This window comes from Myotis daubentonii, chromosome 1 (genome assembly GCF_963259705.1).
Source record: "Myotis daubentonii chromosome 1, mMyoDau2.1, whole genome shotgun sequence".
NCBI classification, from domain to species: domain Eukaryota; kingdom Metazoa; phylum Chordata; class Mammalia; order Chiroptera; family Vespertilionidae; genus Myotis; species Myotis daubentonii.
In genome coordinates, this window is record NC_081840.1 from 224,502,429 (window position 1) to 224,523,032 (window position 20,604).

The 20,604-nt window shown below is 39.8% G+C and overlaps 1 pseudogene; it reads left to right on the plus strand.

Moving 5' to 3' along the window:
• The first annotated feature begins 5,084 nt into the window (after positions 1 to 5,084).
• LOC132220869 (heat shock cognate 71 kDa protein-like) lies at positions 5,085 to 7,138 on the plus strand (annotated as a pseudogene).
• Positions 7,139 to 20,604: the final 13,466 nt, after the last annotated feature.

Below are 20,604 nucleotides of genomic sequence, written 5' to 3' on the forward strand. Positions count from 1 at the left end.
CCCCACCCTCACTTGCTGCTTTGTATCTCTGTGCTTTGCACATATAGCTACATCTTTGCATGATGCCCCTCTTTATGACACCTCCCCAGCGGTTGGCCATGGCTTGTCAACTCAAATATCTTTCCATCAGCATCAGGATGATTCTGTTGGCCTCCTCCCCAACCCTGTTGAATCTGGTTTCCTAAACATGACCATACGCTCAGTCACTATACTTGGTGCACTGACATGTGACATCTCTGAGAGCAGAAACTCTGTTTTTCATCTCTGTATTTCTATGTCATACTTGACACATAGGAGGCACTAAATTCTTCTATGTGGAATTACTAAACATATGGATAAAATACAGCTAATCTAATTTGAAACAGGTAAGTTCACATGGAAATTCATTAACAACCCATAAGACACGCTTGCAAAAGGTAGGAAGCATACATGGCATTGTATTTTGATGCTACTGAGTGGAAAAAAGTGGTAAACTTTTCTTGTGTATCAATACATCTGTAAGCCTGCATGGAGCACGTGTCAGTGATTACAGTGGTGGAAAGGGTATGAGTTCCATGCACACACCAATATTGAGACTGCAAGCAGCCCACAACCTGCTTCTGTCTGGTTGTTATATTAAAAAAGAACCTGGTGAAAAATTAAAAATTTTCTATGACATTTGAATGTCAATATATTTCATTTTTAAAAAAATCATTTGACTTGAGGCAATAAATGTATGGCTGTATGTATTAATCATTTCCATACTCTGATGGACCTTTGATTTTGATCACCTCCCCCCACCCTCATGTTGGAAGTTCTCCACAAGGCAGGAATAGATTTGGTGCCAATGGGGACATATGGGATGCTAAATCCAACATATGGGGAGATGTGAAAGAGGAACATTAAAAATGATCCATTTATCATTTTTAGAATTTTTCAAGATATGAGTCCTGGCACCTCATTTGTCAAACCTCACATACAATGCACACCTACGAAGCCAGGTCTGTGAGTGTTAAGGGGACACATCAAGGGTTAAACATGGCAGGATGAATTAGCTGTTCCGGATTTTAACTATTTTCCATTGTGAGGTTGGTATGAAATAAAACATATTAAGGCAAGGGAGAGGTGAATGGAGGACAGACAACAGTGAAGGCAGGGGCTCAGCATGGGGAGGCCAACATACACAGGACTTCCTCTGTGTTCTCATCAGCTTCATGGCCCAAGTCAAATCCACTGGGTTTTTGGACGAGCAACACGTTCAGTCCGTTCATGCCCAAAGGCTCCCAGGAAACTACTGGCTTCTGGAGCACCGCTCGGCCGCTGACTTTGAAATCTGAGGCCTTGTTTGCTAATACACAGAATCTGTCAAGACTATTGCTCCAGCCCATATTAATTTAATTAAAGATTTTAATAAAGCAGAAAATTAACCAAAAGGTTGTCAGAAGGATATGTCAAAATCAGTCTTTACCAGTGTCAACACGCTGTCTCAGATCCTTCAGGTTCCTGGCAGCCTCCCTTATGAAAATCCTGAAGTGGACTGGATGGAAGAGGAGCAGGAACCTTCATGGAAGGACAAAAAGGAAGTCATTTTCTTTATGAAAAAGGTAGCGGGAGAGTTATTTCCTTTTAGACTGATGGTGAAGAATAAGCCACGGCATTTTAAATAACCAAGGGATATGGAGGGATTTCTAATAAGTGTGAGTCATACTACTTATCATCTTTTCCTCCAGAAAGCCTTCAGGATACCCACTCTCACTTTTCTCAGAAGGATGGGGACCCATTTTCTGTGCCCCATCGTGCCTGACTTGTAAAATAGGACTATTTTATTTATGGTTTTGGTCCTGCCCCCTTAATAAAGAAGGAATTTTTTAATACTTTGTACAACCCCCATTTCAGAATTAAGAATATTTTTTTTTCATTTTTAAAAATTAAGGTACAATTTACATACAGTTAAACTTACCCTTTTTATAGTAAAGTTCTGCACCTTTTGATGAGCATATAGAGTAATGTAACCACCACCTCAGGCACATTATAAACTAGTTCTGTCGTGTCCCCAAACTTCCTCATGACCCTCTGCTGCTGACCCTGTCCCTACCCATGACCTCCAGAAACAACAGAGCTGTTTCCTGTCCCTATGGTTTTGCTTAAAAAAAAAAAAAAGTCAGATAAGTGAAATCCTACAATAGATAGCCTTTGAGTCAGGCTTTCATCAATGACCATAAGGTATCTAAGGCTCAGTCAGGTTGAATCAGTAGTTCATTACTATTTATTGCAGGGTAATGTTTCATTTGATGGACATAACATAATTTGTCTATAGTCATTCTCCAGTTGAGACACTTTTGGGTTCTTTCCAGTTTAAGGCAAGTACAAATAAAGAGGCTCTAAACTTTTGTGTGCAAGTTTTTGTATAAACATAGTTTTTCATTTTCATTCATTAGGTAAACTCCTAGGAATGGGACCTCTGAATTGTATGATAAGTGAAAGTTTAATTTTATAAGAAACTGTTGAGCTGTTTTCCAAAGTAGCTGTGCTATTTTGCAATTCCTCCAATAATGAATCCTTACCAGTACTTGGCATTCTCAGTTTTCTTTTGGAAATTGTATCTATTCTAATAGGTATATAGTGGTATCTCATTGTGGTTTTTAATTTGCATTTCCCTAATGACTAAGGTGTTGAGAATCTTTCATATCTTCATTTTATTATATCCACATACCTTTTTAAGTGAAGTGTCTATTGTTGTCTTATTATTGAATTTTTAGAGTTCTTTATATATTTTGAATAGCAATAACTTTATCAAATGTGGTATTTTCTTTCTTTATTTTAAATACATTTTATTGATTTTTTACAGAGAGGAAGGGAGAGGGATAGTTAGAAACATCGATGAGAGAGAAACATTAATCAGCTGCCTCCTGCACACCTCCTACTGGGTATGTACCTGCAACCAAGGTTTATGCCCTTGACTGGAATCAAACCTGGGACCTTTCAGTCAGGAGTCAACGCTCTATCCACTGAGCCAAACCGGTTAGGGCAAATGTGGTATTTTCAAATATTTTCCCAGTCTGTGGTTTGTTAAGTATCTTAAAACTGTCTGAGAGCAGGACTTAATTTTAATAAAATCCAATGTAAAAATATTTTCTTTCATAGATCATACTTTTGGTGTCTGAAGCCATCTTTGCTGAACCCAAGAATTTCCTTTCGGTTTTCTTCTATGAGTTAAATAATTTTACATTTTATATTTTTTGCATTTTGCATGATATCCATTTTGAGTTAAGTTTTGTATGCAGTGAACAGTAGAGATAAGTTCACTAATAAGTTACCTGAAGGCCTTTGGTAGATGTCCTAAATCAGATTAGGGAAGTTCCCTTCTGTGCCTAGTCTGCTAGAAGTTTCTTTCGTGAGCAGAAGTTGATTATGTTAAATGATTTTTCTGCATTTCTTCAATGATCATATGGGTCTTTTTGTTCTTTATCTGTTGATGTGAATTATGTTGATTGATTTTAGAATACTGAACCAGGATTCTATTCCTGGATTAAGCCGGACTTGGTCATGATATGTTATCCTTTTTATTTATTGCTGGATCCACTTTGTTCAAATTTTGTTAATTTTTTCCATGTGTCTGTGTTCATGAGCTATATTTATTTTATTAATTTTTCTGGAACACTTTATGTAGACTTTCTGTCATTTCGTAATTAAATGTGTAATTAAATTCACTCATGAAGCCATTTGAGCTTGAATTTCTTCCTGGGAAGATTTCGCCAAAAAAAATACAAACTATTTACTACATATAAGAATATTCATGTTATCAAAAATCTTCTTGAGTAAGTTTTCATGTTTCATTTTTGGTCCTTCAAAGAATTTGATTACTTTATCTGTTATCAGATTTATTAGGATGAAGTTAATAAAAATTTCTAGTTATCCCTTATATGTTCATAGTGTCTGTAGTAATTTTTTCTGCAGTACTTTGGTGTTTTTATCATACAAATTAAACTTGTCATAATGTGCCTTTGACTAATATTATGTCACTTCGCAGGTAGTATTAGAAATACTACCCTTCCATTTCCACTCCTGTTTTTCTGATTTTGTAAATATGCTGTACATTATACATTGGTTGTAAACACCACAATACATTGTAATGACTTTTGCTTAAAATGGCCCGTTTTCTTTCAGAGTGATTTAAGATACAGGAAGAAAATATTTTACGTTTACCACATTTTTATGCTTTCAGGTGCTCTTCATTACATTTTGTAGATCCAGATTTCTGTTGATCTTGTTCTTCTGCCTGAGAGATTTTCTTTATTATTTCTTATAATACAGGCCTGCTGGTAATAAAACCTTTTATTTTGTGTATGTATGAAAAAGTCTTTTTTCCCCCTTCTCTTTTGAAATACACTTTCACTGGGTAAGAATTCTAGGTTAATGTTTTGTGTGGGGCTTGGTTTTTTCAGCATTAAAGGTGTTCCACTGTCTTCGTGCCTGTATTGTTTCCTGCAGATATGCTGCTATCCTTATAGCTCTGCACATAATGTCTTTTTCTATGGCTGCTTTAAGAGTTTCCCTTTATCATCGCTTCTAAGCAATTTGGTAATTGAGGGCTTTGTTGAGGTTTTGCTTGATGTTTATTGAGATTCTTAGATCTGTGAGTTAATTTTTTCATCACATTAAGAAATGTTTCTGGCTTTATAAAAAAGTTTTTCTCTTCCTTCCTTCTTTCCCTTCTCTTCTTTGGGGACTCAAGCTTATATGTATTAGGCTGTTAAGATTTTCCCCTCAGTTTACCAGTGTTCTGTTCATTATTCAGCATCTTCTTTTTCTCTCTCTGTGTTTCATTTTGGATAGTTTCTTTTACTATGGTTTTAAGTTCATTAAACATTTATTCTATAGTTTCTAATCTATTAATCCATTCACTGTATCTTTCATCTCAGAAATTGGTTTATCACTTGAAAGTTTGTGTCTTTTTAACATCTTCCATGCTTCTCCTTAAGATGCTTAGAACGGTTGTACCTTCTTAAACATAGAATGTAGTTCTGTTAGAAGTGGCAGTTGGTTAGATAATTAACAAAAGAGGGCCTCATTGAACGCAGGGGTACCAGTTCCAGACGGGTCTGTGCAGGCTGTGTGTGCACACCAGCAACCATGTCTAAGGAACCTGCAGTTGGCATCGATCTTGGCACCATCTACTCTCGTGTGGGTGTATTCCAGCATGGAAAAGTGGAAATAATTGCCAACAATCAGGGAAACTGAACCACCCTGAGTTATGTTGCCTTTACTGATACTGAGCGATTGATCAGTGATGCTACAAAGAATCAAGTACTAGTAGCAATGAATCCGACCAACACAGTCTTTGATGCCAAGAGCTTGATTGGATGTAGATTTGATGATGCTGTTGTCCAGTCTGACATGAAGCATTGGCCTTTCATGATGGTGAGTGATGTTGGTAGGACCAAGGTCCAAGGGAGAGAAAAAAAGCTTTAATCCAGAAGAATTGTCATCCAGAAGCCTACCTTGAGAAGACTGTTGCTAATGCTGTTGTCACAGTACCTACTTACTTCAATGACTCTCAGCATCAGACCACCAAAGATGCTGGAACTATTGCTGGTCTCAATGTACTTAGAATCATCAATGATCCAATGCTGGTGCTATTGCTGATGGTTTAGACAAAAAGGTTGGAGCTGAAAAAAATGTGCTGATCTCTGACTTGGGATGTGGCACTTTTGATGTGTCAACCCTCACAATTGAAGATGGTATCTTTGAGGTCAAATCTACATCTGGGGACACTCACTTAGGTGGAGAAGACTTTGACAACCAAATGGTCAACCATTTCATTGCAGAGTTCAAACGCAAGCATAAGAAGGATAACAGTGAGAAGAAAAGGACTGTCTGTCACCTTCGTACTGCTTGTGAATGTGCTAGGCATACTCTCTCTTCCAGCACCCAGGCCCGTATTGAGATTGATTCGCTCTATGAAGGAATCAACTTCTATACCTCTATCACCCATGCCTGATTTGAAGAATTGAATGCTGACCATTTCCGTGGCACCCTGGACCCTGTAGAGAAAGCCCTTCAGGATTCCAAGCTTGGCAAGTCCCAGATCCATGATATTGTCCTGGTGGGTGGCTCTAATCATATCCCCAAGATTCAGAAATTCCCACAGGACTTCTTCAATGGAAAAGAATTGAATAAGAGCATCAATCCTGATGAGGCTGTCGCTTATGGTGCAGCTGTCCAGGCACCTTCTCTCTGGAGATAAATCTGAAAATGTTCAAGATCTGCTGCTGCTGGATGTCACGCCTCTCTCCCTCGGCATTGAGACGGCTGGCGGTGTCATGACGGTCCTCATCAAGCGCAGCACCACCATCCCCACCAAGCAGACACAGACCTTCACCACCTACTCCGACAACCAGCCAGGCATGCTCATCCAGGTTTGTGAAGGTGAGCGTGCCATGACCAAGGATAACCTGCTTGGCAAGTTTGAACTCACAGGGATACCTCCTGCACCTCGTGGTGTTCCTCAGATTGAAGTCACTTTTGATATTGATGCCAATGACATCCCCAATGTCTCTGTTGTGGGTAAGAGTACAGGAAAAGAGAGCAAGATTATCATCACTAACAACAAGGGTCATCTGAGCAAGGAAGACATTGAGCTCATGGTCCAAGAAGCTGAGAAGTACAAAGCCGAAGATGAGAAGCAGCAAGACAAGGTGTCTTCCAAGAATCCATTTGAATCCTATGCATTCAACATGAAAGCAACTATTGAAGACAAAAAACTCCAAGGCAAGATCAATGATGAGGACGAACAAAGGATTCTTGACAAGTGCCATGACATCATCAACTAGCTTGATAAGAACCAGACTGCAGAAAAGGAAGAATTTAAACATCAGCAGAAAGAGTTGGAAAATGTCTGCAACCCCATCGTTACCAAGCTGTACCAGAGCGCAGGAGGCATGCCAGGAGGAATGCCTGGGGGCTTCCCTGGTGGTGAAGCCTCTCCATCTGGAAGTGCCTCCTCTGGGCCCACCATAGAAGAGGTTGATTAAGCCAGCTTTGAACATAGAACTAGCATTGTTCCACACAAAATATTGAAGGACCCAAATTTGTAGCAAAATGGGTAGTTTTAAAAGTTGAGCTGCTGTATAGTAAATAACTGGACATTGATACTTGAATACGGACTGTGCTCAGGGAAAGAAATTCATGCACTTTATAACTGTATTGTAAAGTGGAAAATGTGATGTCTTAAATAAAACTATTTAAAATTGGCACCAAAAACAAAAACAAAAACAAAATAGGAAGGAGCAGAAGGAACAGTCACCCTGGGGAGTAAATGGCAATGTTCTGCCAAATGGTGCAAAACATTCTGCCTAGTTGACTAGGCATAAAAGATAGCTCTACAGCCACCTGGGGTTGGGGAGGGGAGTAAGTGGCATATTCCACGAGATTAATTGGGGGGGGGGGGTGGAGAAAATGGCCAGGGGAAATTCTTTTTACTGAGTTCATGCACAGTAGAAGCCAAGATGGTGTGAGGGGCGTAGCTTTTACTAAGTGTATGTGCAGAAGCCAAATGACAAAGCAGAACTATGAGGAGCCAAAATAGGTGACTATACAATGGCCAGGGAAAAGCCTGGGAAAATATCAGGGTAAGGGCACAGGCATTGGAAAATCCAGGAAAGAGATTGGATGGGGTATGATATAGGCACAAGCCTGGGGAAAGCCAGGAAAGAGATTGGATCATGTGAAAGAAAGCCAGCTCTTTCCCAAACCCACAGGAATGCGGGGAATCCTTGGAAGGACCTGAGGGCAGCCACTCCCTCTGGCCTGGCCGCTCTCTGCCTCTCTGAGCGTGTACTACGGCTTCTTCACTTTACTAAAACCTTGCCACTCCTCCTACGTGAGTGCCCATGAAATTCTTTTCTTGTGACATCGCCGAAGGGCCTGTTTCCTGTTTTAACTGTTTTAATGTTTCCTAATCCTGCCATCCATATAATGTGGGGGTCATTGATTTTTATCTTCATTATAGTTTGTATTTCTTGCTCTTGTAATTCCATGTATTTTTTTTTTTTTTTATTGAATCCAGACTGTGAATTTTGCATTGTTGGGTGATGGGCCTTGTTATTTTTTTTTTAATTTTTTAGTTTTATTCTGGGACACAGTCAAGTTACACTGAAATTCTTTGATCCCCTCAAGCCTTGCTTTAAATTTTATTTAGCAACACTAGAGAAGCCATTCGTCTAGGATGAATTGTGCTAGTTCATCTTTCCCATTTCTTTTGGTTGCCAAATGCCCAGGAGCTGTCCTGGGTGCTGAGTTGTTTCCTATTCTGTCAGCAAAGGCTTGTGGGATAGGATGGGAAGCACATCCACAGACGTAATTTACTCTGATGTCAAGGAATTAATAGTGAAGTTCTTTAAGCAAAGCAATGGACTACACCTTAAATGTCCTGTTCCCTGGACTATGGTGCTGGGAAACATTCAGAATCCCAATCCCTTCTAAAAGTTCCCACAATACACTCCTGGTAGCACTATCCCTGGTCCACTGGCCTCAGCCCTTTAGGAGACCTGGCTCTACAGAGTTTTAGTTTCTACATCTCCCTCCCTCCTTTCACCTTCCTATACATCCTGATGTCCTCCCTGCCCATGCCCCCTCTCTTATAGACCCTACAATATTAAAAAGGCTCACATTTTCCCCACAATGGAACGTAATGGTTTCCCAGGTAGTAATTCAAAATACCCTGCTGCTCTCTGCAGCTCTCAGGAGGAATGGAACCTGGGGAAATAAGTGTCTGTCTACTGTCCCAGGAACTGGAAGGTGACTGTGTTCTTTCCCACATAAGTCAAGAGAAGTAAAAGACAGCTTGTGCATCTGAGGCAGGAATCTGAGGGTAACATAGGCAGGCTTAGGGATTTTTTAGAATTGGGGTCCATGGAAAAGTGTGGGGCCACAGACTGGGAGAAGGTACATTTCCATAAAACAAGGAAGCCAGATACAGTTACATTTCCATAAAACAAGGGAGCAGCAACAGTTGCATTTACATAAGACAAGGGAACTGGAAGTAGCCAGGAAAGGTCTATATTTACAAAATAAACAGAAGGAAGCCCTTCATTCAGAATGAGAGGAAGAAAGCCCAGAGGGAATAGTAAAACAATAAGGAAGGAGGGAGGGAGAACCTCACAAGTCCCATATGAGGTTCAACCTTTGAGCCCAGGAGTTACTATAGTGACCAACTCAAAGGGGAATATTGACCAATCAGAGAGGATATCAGGCACCAGAATCTGCAGCCTTTATAAGCCATAGGGAAAGGAACCCAATGGGACCCTTTTCCCCCTCCCTACATGGGAGTCCATTCTGTGGGACTCTTCCCTCTCCCCATGTGGGAGTCTGTACTTGTTCTTCAATAAATCTCCACCTTTGCTACACCACTTTCTGCTCGTGGATTCATTTTTCGATTCCAGCGGACAAAGAATCCGGGTTCCAGTCCAAAAATTCGGTATCACATCTGATACATCCAGTCCATATCGGATACAGACTGCAATGGCACAGTCTTCTCTGAGAAACCCAGACAAGTTAACCAACTTGCCCAAGATCATAGAGTTACTAAATAGAAACAGAGTTGAACTCTTTTTTTTAAAAAATATATTTTATTGATTTTTTTACAGAGAGGAAGGGAGAGAGATAGAGAGCTAGAAACATCGGATCAGCTGGCTCCTGCACATCTCCTACTGGGGATGTGCCCGCAACCCAGGTACATGCCCTTGACCGGAATCGAACCTGGGACCTTTCAGTCTGCAGGCCGATGCTCTATCCACTGAGCCAAACCAGTTTCGGCCAGAGTTGAACTCTTGACTGCCTTGTTCCTCTCCTGCCCTATGTGACTACTCTGCATGGCAATACGTGCAAAGCATTTATCAGACACCTTTGCTATCCATGGTGGTGCTGATCTATAGTCCATCGTTTCTTTTAATAATATAAAGCAATGTGGAGAACTTATATTCTGATATGATTACTGTTGTAAAAAAAATTAGTTCTTTATTTACAAATAGACTATTTATTTACAAAGACTCTAGGAAGTAAGCCTGGTATGCAATAGGTATGTTATTTTATTTGATTCCCATAAAAATGTTATCAAGTCAGAGTAGCTTTTTTCATTCCCATTTTACAGAAAACTGAGACTTAGAGAAGCTTAAGAAACATGCCCAAGATCACACAGGTAATTATTAACAGAGCTATAAATCAAAACCAGGTCAGAAACACTCCCAAGATCCTAATTACTATGTTCAGCTGCCTCACACATGAAAATACATGTTCAAATGTCATCAAATTAATTCTGCTGATGACTTTACAGGAACACACCTCTCATATAACAAAACTTGCATTGACAGCAGCCAGGACAATAACAGTCCCTGACATGAGGGTCGCACTTTCCCGCTCACAAAGCATATTCTTATATTGTTTTGTTTCCTTACAGCTCGAGATCCTATTGGGCTCTTCCGATTTCCTCTCTAAGATCTGACATATCCTTTGAGAGAGAGAGAGAGAGAGAGAGAGAGAGAGAGAGAATATAAATATGTTATTGGTTCTTAAAACAAACCAAATTAACATAAGATTTCAGTATCCCATATAAATCTTTCTTTAAAAATGAAAATAAAACTAATGGCACCAGGAGTATCACAGTAAATAGCCAATTAAGGTTTTCATTATGGTTGGTCCCTATTTTTCTGTAAGACAGTGTGGCACATAATTTAAGTTGCTCACTCTCACACATTTTAATTGATAGATCTCTTTCTTATGTTTTGTCCCTAAGAATTAATGTTTGCATTTAATACCATCCTGTCATTATCTTGTTTCCTCTACACTGAAAGGAGTTGTCTGTTATTTGCAGGTGTGGAGGGCCAGCTGGAGACACAATTCCCTTCTCCACTTCCCTCCTCCCACTGATCACTGGTTATTACACATAATTACATGGAAGCATGTATTAGACTTTATTATAATGCATGACAGTGTGCTTTAAGTAAATTAGAAATTTGCATATCAATAGGGGGAGACTAAAATGCCATTCAGGACCTTTGATTTACATCGGAGGATCCCTAGGTTTTAGGAAATTACTTCTCTTCTCAGGTGGAAATCTAAGATGTTAAAGTAAAATGAAGCCGAGTGAAGGGGGAGGGGCATTCTGTGCTGGGTTTTCTTCCTCTTCCCTCCTCCCTGGCTTAGTAACCTGCTGGGCAAATAGTTCCTTAGTAACCAGGCAGGTCAGGCATTGGCTAACTGGGGCACTTGGCATTTACCTTATGAGGTGTTAGCACCCTGGGGGCCAGCAGGTAGCTAGCTGAGGGTTTCAGACTTCCACACCAAACGAAATTAGGACCAGCCATGTTCCCTGGAGTGTCAAGAAATAACAAGTCACAATGAGCCTCACAATTATTTCATCCTGCCCCTGCCTGTCACTTCTTATACTGTGCCCTTATCTTCTTGAGCCTGGAGAGAGTTGACCCAACCAGAAAAATTATGGGGCAACTTCTGGACCATGGACAGGGACACTGGAGGCTGTCATCTCCAAGAAGAAAGAGAGAGGGGGGGAGGGGGGGAGAAATCTTGTTTTTTCCTGAATTGTTCAGGTTTGACTGCGTGGATGTTAAATCATTCCTGATGGAAGCATATGTCCCTCAGCTCGTTAAGGTAATTTGTAAAAGTATATTTTTGCCTTTGGAGAGTACTGTAGGCTATCAGAAAGCGTTATTTTCCACTATAAAGTTCCTCACAGGTTTCATTATGCAAAGGCTTTGTTTGAGCTCCACTGCATTCTGTGTTCATTTATGGATTCAGAAATTCAAGTACCAGGGGAACTTCCTTTGAGGTTTTACTCTATGCAGTCTGGAGTATGATTTATACTTTTTTATTTTTCACCTTGGAAAACATCAGTTATGATATATGGATAAAGTTGAGAAAGAGGGGGATAAAATGGATACATATGTAATACCCTTTGTAATACTTTAAGCAATAATAAAAAAAAAAAGTTGAGAAAGAAACAGGAAAAAAAAAGTATGTAAGGAAAGCAGGATCGTGGGTGGAATTTTTTTCAATACATAGCTTTAATGCCAATATTAAATATATACTTCCTTGAATTTCAAAATATCATCTAATATGATATTTTGCTCTTACAGGCAAAACATGTAGCTAAGGAGTAACTTCAAATGGTATTAGTTTTAAGGTTAACAATTTCTATTTCTATTGTGTAGCTAGAATAGAAACTAGTATCATGTTGAACCATTTGACAGTGCCTGTATTGGACCTCCTTTGACTACATAAACAGCAGTTTCAAATGGTTCAATCTAAATCATCTAACTGGTCAATAATTTTTTGCTTCTACATTATATCAAAGTGATTTTATCCATTTTTCTTTGTTTGTTTGTACCTTCATCTCCTCTATACATATAAAAGCCTAAGTTGACTGGCTCACTGGCTGACCAGCCAATCAGCCAGTAGCTACAATGCCCACTGACCACCAAGGGGCAGACACTCAATACACAGGCATGGAAATATGAAACAGATTGATGAATCTCAGAGGGAAGGGGAGGGTGGAGGGCAGGAAGAGATTAATCAAAGATCTTATATGCATACTAGAGGCCTGGTGCACTAACTCGTACACCAGTGGGGTCCCTTGGCCTGGCCTGTAGGAATCGGGCTGAAACTGTCCTGGTACACGGATTCGTGCACCGGTGGGGTCCCTTGGCCTGGCCTGCAGGGATTGAGCTGAAAACCAGCAGTACAACATCCCCTGAGAGGCCCTGGATTGAGAGAAGGCACAGGCCAGGCCAATGGACCCCACTGGTGCACGAATCCGTGCACTGGGCCTCTAGTTTCATATAAGATATGAGAGGGGTGATGGCATTTTATAATTTTTCCTCCTTAAGATCAAAAGAGTTAAGAAGAAAATGCAAGTAATAGTACTTTGTTATTGTTGCTTTTTTTCTCTTCATTCCACTGGTTCCCTTTGGAATCATTCATGTCTTCAGAATCATCTTATCTGTTAAAACCATGCCAGGTAAATGATATGGTAATTCTAAAAAAATAAAATAAAATACTAGGACACTTAAGAAAGGGCACAGCTTCCTGGGGCTACAAAGGGAGACACTTAATGTGGCCAGTGCAGCTACAGAGCAGCACAAGCTAATTCTCCCTGAATGGAAAAGAAAAATGGAAAGTCTTACCTGGCACTGCATAACAGCTGCCCAAGACAAAGAATCACAACCAACGGACATGGAGTAGGAAGCAGGAGATAGAGGGTGCAATTTTCCCTACTGCTATTTCCCAGGGAGACCAGCATTCACATCCCAGGAGTCCCAGAGTGCCAAGGACTCAGTCACATCACATATTTGAGGACACGAATCCTGATCCTGCCAGGTGATGAGTAAAGTAATGAGTAAAATAACAGTAATGGGAACCAGAAAAAATGGGAGGAGGGCATATATTTGGGATGAAAAGTTGACTTTCAATTTGAAAGAAAACAGTTATGCCCCATCTCAATCTCTCACCATTTCAATTTTCACTCCAGATTTAATTCTTTCCACTAAAAGCAAGGAATTGAAAATTGAAAAATATGCATCAATTCACTCTCTGCTAACATAGTTGTATGTGTACATCTTCTATTTCTATAGAAAACACTCTATCCACTGACCCAAACTGGCTAGGGCAGAAATAGATTTTTTAATTGTGTACCCTCTAATTATATATGTGTATAAATATACATACCTACCTTTTTTGTAAAACCTCAGGAACCAGATAAGAGAATGATAATTTAAAGAATTCCTAGAGGGTCTATAACACAAATTCCTTATTCCAAGTGATGGGGGATGCCTAACAATATTAAACTGGAATCAGAATCTTGTAATCCAGGGCTCATTCCTCTGCACCTCACCACACCCATTACACCCAACAAAACCAACCAACTTAAACCAAGTAAAATTTTCCATCTTCAGAAAACAAAATGAATCAAATCAGGCAGAAACTCCAAACTCACTTCCGATATCCAATCTTCTTATCTTCCTTAGTAACAGAAAAGCAAGTATTTAGCTGGGTGCACGGTCGCAAAAAACTGTATTTCCCAGACAACCTTTCAGCTGGCCGATTATATGACTTATTTCTGGCCAATGAAATATAAATAATTCTATCAAGTCTCCTTAAAAGAGAGTACGTGCACTCTTCTTCCCTTTTTCTTTTCTGTTGCCGGAAATGCTAATATATTGGCTGAAACCCTGATGGCCATTCTGGAACAAGAGGCAAACTTCTATAGATGCCAGAGCAGCAAGATAGAAGGATCCTAGGTTCCTAATAACCAGGGAGTCTTAATAATCAAATAGAGATGTAGCCCTACCTATATCCAATCATACTGTAATTAAGAAACTTTCTTCTTACTAAGTCCCTGGTGTTTAGATGTTTTTCTGTTGCAAGCAGTCAAGTCTAAGGAGATATATATATATATATATATATATATATATATATATATATATATATATATATAACCTTAGAATAGTTTCATTAACTTGACTTACTAATGGATTGATTTAATCTGTGATTTTTTTTTATCCTAGAGGTATTGAAACATTAATCAAACTTTATATTGTGCTTCCATATCCATTCCTACCCTCTGGGCATATTCAGGTGCCAATAAGGTGCCAATATCTAGGACAAGCTCTTCGATAGAAACTGCAGAGGTAAAAGTTCATTATTTTATTTTCTGTATCTTAATCTAAAAGCATCGCAACTCTAATTATGTAATTCAGCTGTTTATTTGTCAGGTCTATGGAGACAGAAGTAAAATTGATTTTTCAAGTAATTTAAAGGTTTATGGTGTGTGTGTGCACAAGTGTGAGTGTGTGCGCACAGGTGTGCCTGTGGGAGTGCACGCCTATAAATCACTATTCTCAGGATTCTATCTAAAAACCTAGGGGGGGGAAATGTTACATACAAATCAAAAATATCGTTCCAGGAAAAGCAAACATTATACACTGTTCGTCCTTAACTGATTTGACTGTTTGCCCCAAATGTTTAGGGTTGTTCGATCCATTCTTTCTTATTTCTATGATCAGTTCCTCTCTAAATTCTTAGTTTAGAAGCCAGTGCCTCATATAAGAACAGGAGAAAAATAAGCTCATTACAATATAAGTAATAATAATTTCACTTTTCTAATGTGCTTTCATACATAAAGCTCCAAGTGCTTTATCAATTATATATACAAGGACCACTTAACCTCCTACTAAAAGGCTGCTACCCTTTAAAAAAAAATTCTCTGTAGTGTGCCACAGGAAAGAAAGACTGCCATGTCCATGTGCAAAAGCTGGATGGTTTTAGGGAAGCAAAGTGTAATTCCCTACTTAGTGGAACTAAAAGCTTTGAACAATCCCTTTAAAAAATCGTCAAGGGAGCTTTTAATCACCAGAAGTAGTCAATTCTTTGTTTTGGATCTCATCCAATCCAAGTGGAAACTTCAGCCATAAAACAGCATGCCAAATCGTCAGGGGTTATGCAGTAGGCTCGACTTCATTAGCAATAGTGTCTTTGACAATGTCTATGTCAAGTAAGGAAAATGGAAAAGATCAGAAGGCAGGCAAAAGTTGTTACTCCTGAAGTTCATAAGAACTAGACAGTGAAAGACATACAACTGGTTGCATTTTGCATACTTTTTGGTTCCCTGTTTCCAGTTCTTCAGTCCAGAACCAAGATCTGAGACCTTCCCTCAATTCCAGCCGCCTCCCACAAAAGACAACAGCAGGAAATGCTCTTCAGATCCCTTTACCAACTGTGAACTTTCCTCACAGCCACTGCTGTCTCTTCTGTGAAGCTTACTGATCGCAGCTAGAGCAGGAAGATCATCCCCTTCTCTGCGTTGCCTCAGTTCATTTTCATACTGATAATATGCCATGTGCCAATCCTCCGAAATGATTGTGAATCTTTTCCCCCTATTTCCTTTAGTAATGATGATATTTCAATTCCTACCTAGCAAAAGGTCTGGACAAAGTAGGTGCCCATTGCTTTATTAATGACTGAGTAATCCAGTCCACTATCAACTCTATCGTAGACAATTACAACAACCTTCTAACTTACCTCCCTGTTACCGTGCTGGCTTTCCACTTGCCTATTCTGAATGCAGCAACCAGAAAGCTTCTAAAACTGATGATCATTCCACCAACATTACCCCACTGCATCTCCTTCCACCCCACCCTCCACCATCATGCTTGCTTCAAACCTCTTGTTGGTTTTCCATTGCTCTGAAAACAAAGTCAAAATTCCTTACCAGGCAATGGTCTACTGACCTCATTTTTCTGCCTTTCTTCCTCTTGCTAACCATAACTCCAGTCATGCTGGCTCCTTCCATTCCCCTTCAAGCACACATACTCTCTCCTGTCCCAAAATCTTGCGTGTTAATCCCCACAGTTGGAATGTTTCTCTCCACATATCATTCTCATTCTTCAAATCTCAGCTTCAATATCTCCTCTTCAGAGGAGCCCCCTGTACCCACCATGTCAGGTAAAGTTTGTAAACTCCTAGCATTCTTTACCTTGGGCCCCTCATAGCCTCCCCAATATAGGCAGAGACCATATCAGCACTTTTCTCCATTATATTATTGGCAAGTAGCACAGTGCTTAGCACTTTTAAATACTCAGCAACTGTAGGTTGAACGCATAGATAACACAACTTGAACTCTACCAGTAAAGACCTGTGTCCCATAAGGAGAGTTCCACTGGACTAGAGAGAATGTCTAAGCAGGTCAAATAGGGACAGTCTAACAGCCAGAGAGAAAGAGCAAATAAAATGAGTATTTATGAAATTTAGAAAATATTACAAAAGTGAGGCTTCCCTTCCAGATTCATACATGTTGTTACAAAAGGTAGGATTTCCTTTTTTTATGTACATACCATATTTTCTTTATCCATTCACCTGTTGATGATACTTGGTTTGTTTCCATATCTTGGCCATTGGGAATACTACTGCAATGAACATGAAAGTGTAGATATCTCTTTGAGATTCTGATTTCAATTTTTTAAATATGTACTCAAAAGTGGGATTGCCAAATCATATGGTATTTCTATTATTTTTTGAGGAACCTCCATACTGTTTCTATTATGGTTGTACCATTTTACATTCCCACCACCAGTGTGTAAGGATTCTAATTTCTCTACCAGTCAGTCACATTAGGACATGATTCCTCTTATATGAAGCATATAAAATAGTCATATGTATGGAAGTATGACATGATTCTTCTTATGTGAGGCATATAAAATAGTCAAATGTATGGAAGTAGATAATAGAATGGTAGTTAGGAGGGGATGGAGAAGAAGTATGAGCTGTTTTTCAATAGATGTAAAGTTACTGGTACAGTTATACCAGATAAATAAGTTCCAGAGATCTGATCTGCTGTCCAACATGTTGCCTATAGTTAAGCAATAAATAGGGTATTGTGTACTCCAAAATTTAAGATAGATCTCAGGATTCTAAACACACACATGTGTGCAAAAAAAAAAGGGTGGGAGACAGGAAAACTTTTGGAGGTGATGGACACATTTATTACCTTGATTGTGGTGATGGTAACATGGGTATATGTCCAAACTCACCAAATTGTGTACATTTATTATATGCATTTTTGTATACTAATTATCCTACATAATAAAAGCCTAATATGCTAAATCGTCCAGTTAGCTGTTCAACCAATCAAAGCATAATATACTAATGATATCTAAGGCCGCTCAACCACTCACTATGACGTGCACTGACCACCAGGGAGCAGACGCTCCAACAAGTAGGTTAGCTTTCTGCTGGGGTCTGGCCAATTGGGACTGAGCAAGACAGGCTGGACATGCCCTGGAGCCCTCCCATGGTCCCTCCTGGCTGGCCAACCTCCCACATCCCTCCCTGACCCCATTCATGCACTGGTGGGGTCTCTCAGTCTGGCCTGCACCCTCTCGCAATCCAGGACCCCTCAGGGGATATCAGAGAGCCAGTTTTGGCCTGATCCCACTCAACGCAGGAGCTACCGCTGGTGGTCAGTGCACTCCCACAGGGGGAGTGTTGCTCAGCCAGAAGGCAGGCTCACAGCTGGTGAATGCAGCAGTGGTGGCGGGAGCCTCTCCCACCTCCGCAGTAGTGCTAAGGATGTCCAACTGATGGCAGCCAGACACCCGCCCCCGCCCCCCCCAGGGCTCTTGGACTGAGAGAGGGCGTTGGCCAGGCGGAGGGACTCCCCTCCCAAGTGCACGAATTTCATGCACCAGGCCTCTAGTACCTTAATAAAGCTGTAAAATTTTGAGGCTTCCTAATATAGATGCTATTTATCCATGTAAACAAATAATTAAAATTACTTATAAACATCTCATTAACAGGGGTTCTCTCGTGTTTACCTGGCTAACTCAACACAGATGTCATCTCCTCCAAGAAGACTCCTCCCCTGATATGAAGTGCCCTTTTGATGTGTTCTGACATATCCAATGTATCCCTCTAAGATCAGTGAAGTGGTAGGAGACATGGGTGAAAAAATGTCATAGTTATTAGGCATAGTTATGCAAGTATTAACATTTCATGCTAAAAGATTTGAAATTCACCTAGTGAACAACAGGGAAATAACTGAATGATCAGATTTGCAGTTTAGAAAAACTGTTCTCATTAATATGTGAGGAGATTAGATTCAAGGAAAAGAAAACTGGAAAGGAAGAGGTGGTTGACAGGCTACCACAGTGGTCAAAGACAAACATGATAAGAGCCTAAACTAGGTCAATGGCAAAAGGAACAAAAAGATAAGTATGGATTCAGGAATTACTAAGCAGGTGGACTCTATAACACTGGGGGATCTTTTTATAGGAGTGAGCCAAAAAAAATAAGTTATTTATGAGAAGCAGCTGGGTTTTCAGAAAAGATGATAAATTTGGCTTGAGATAAGTGGAGTTTGAGGTGGTTGGGGGATATCCAGGAAAAAAATGTTAAGAGAATAATGGTAGATTCATATCTATAAATCATAAGAGAGTGGAAGACTGGAGATGTAGATTGAGAGCCCATTGTTGGTTATATGGCCCACCCCAACATGACCTTGTTGGTGGCCCTGCCTAAATGGAAATACCAAGGATAATTGACTCAGAAATTGACCCATATATTGTCCAGAGCAGAGATACCTAACATAAAATGGCATCCTAAATATTTAAAAAATACCATATGCTCAATAAATAACAGATACTGACTTAATTTTATACAGATGAGCAAAACAGAAGACAAGACCATAGTCCAGTACAAAACACTGTGTGTTGCTCACAATTTATAACCCTTATCATCTTTGTGTGCCCCAAAGAAGGCTTTCTGACTCAAGAAATACAAATATGAAATGCTGGAGTTCATGGAAATATATTACACATTAACATGCTAATATGTTCTAGATATGTGTTTGGCACTTACTGCACTATAATGAAGATGAGTTATCTTATATATTATGTTCTTTCTGCTTAAATGGATCCCATTACAAGTTTCACAAAGCATGTGAGTACATTCTTTGCATCCACCTAAGTCCAATAATGACATTTAGCTGTTTATGATATATGGCAATACTATAACTGAGTTCATTCTACCTCACCAAAAGGAAACAGCATTGAAAGGGAAAGTAAGAGTTCACTAGTGTGAAATTAAAATAAGAACTAACTATGATCCAGACACTATTCACTAACTCACTTTTTCCTTAAACAATCACAGGAGATATTAACATTATCCTATTTTATACCATAACTCCCCTAAAAAAGTTCTAAAGCACAGAGAAGTTAGTAACTATCAAGGTCACAGAGCTTATAACTGGTAAACTTGAGCTTAAACGCCAGCTATCTGGATCTATAACCTGTTCTTCCAATCATTTAGACTCCATGCCTTCCTCTCTAAAATTTCTCAAGGTATTCCTTTTGGGGAGAATGAAAAATTCAAGTAGTCCTCCCACAAACACTAAGTAGGAGCTAAGGAATTAAATGTTGACTTGATGCATTAATAAATAATGCATGGACATTCTATTATGCCATCCATCACACCAAAACTCCACTGCACTGATATGGTACCTAGCCAGTCTATCAGCCTCATTCTGACTTGCTTTTGTAGCCCATTCTGTTCTAAACACAGTGGTTCATCATTCCAATACTGCCCTCACTAGCACTATAAAGTGTCACCCCTCACACTCCTATGGGACTTCATAGTCCCTGCCCCTGCAGGAGAAACTCACACAGGGCAGCTTCAGGGGTGGGTGACTTATGCAGTCACATGGGGCCCCTTGTTTAGAAGGACCCTGTGCTTGGTTTAATGTTCTACTATCACTGTCTTGAAATTCTTAATATTTTTTTTTACACGGCGTCTGCATTTGTATTTTGTACTGGGCCCCACAAATCATACTGCCAGTCCTAAACTCACATAAATCCATTCTCACTTCAAACCAGCCTTCTCTTGATTTATTTTTGCGATGATTTATTGAATTACTCTTGGGGGAAAATATTATAAAGGGAACGAGGAGTGCTAGGAGAGTGTGTAGTTAGAGGAGCAAGAGAAGCCTTCTTAGGAAAGCAGATTTACTCTGGGTTCTGAAGGCTGCGTGGATACTAACGAGGCCAGAGCTGGGGAAAGCAC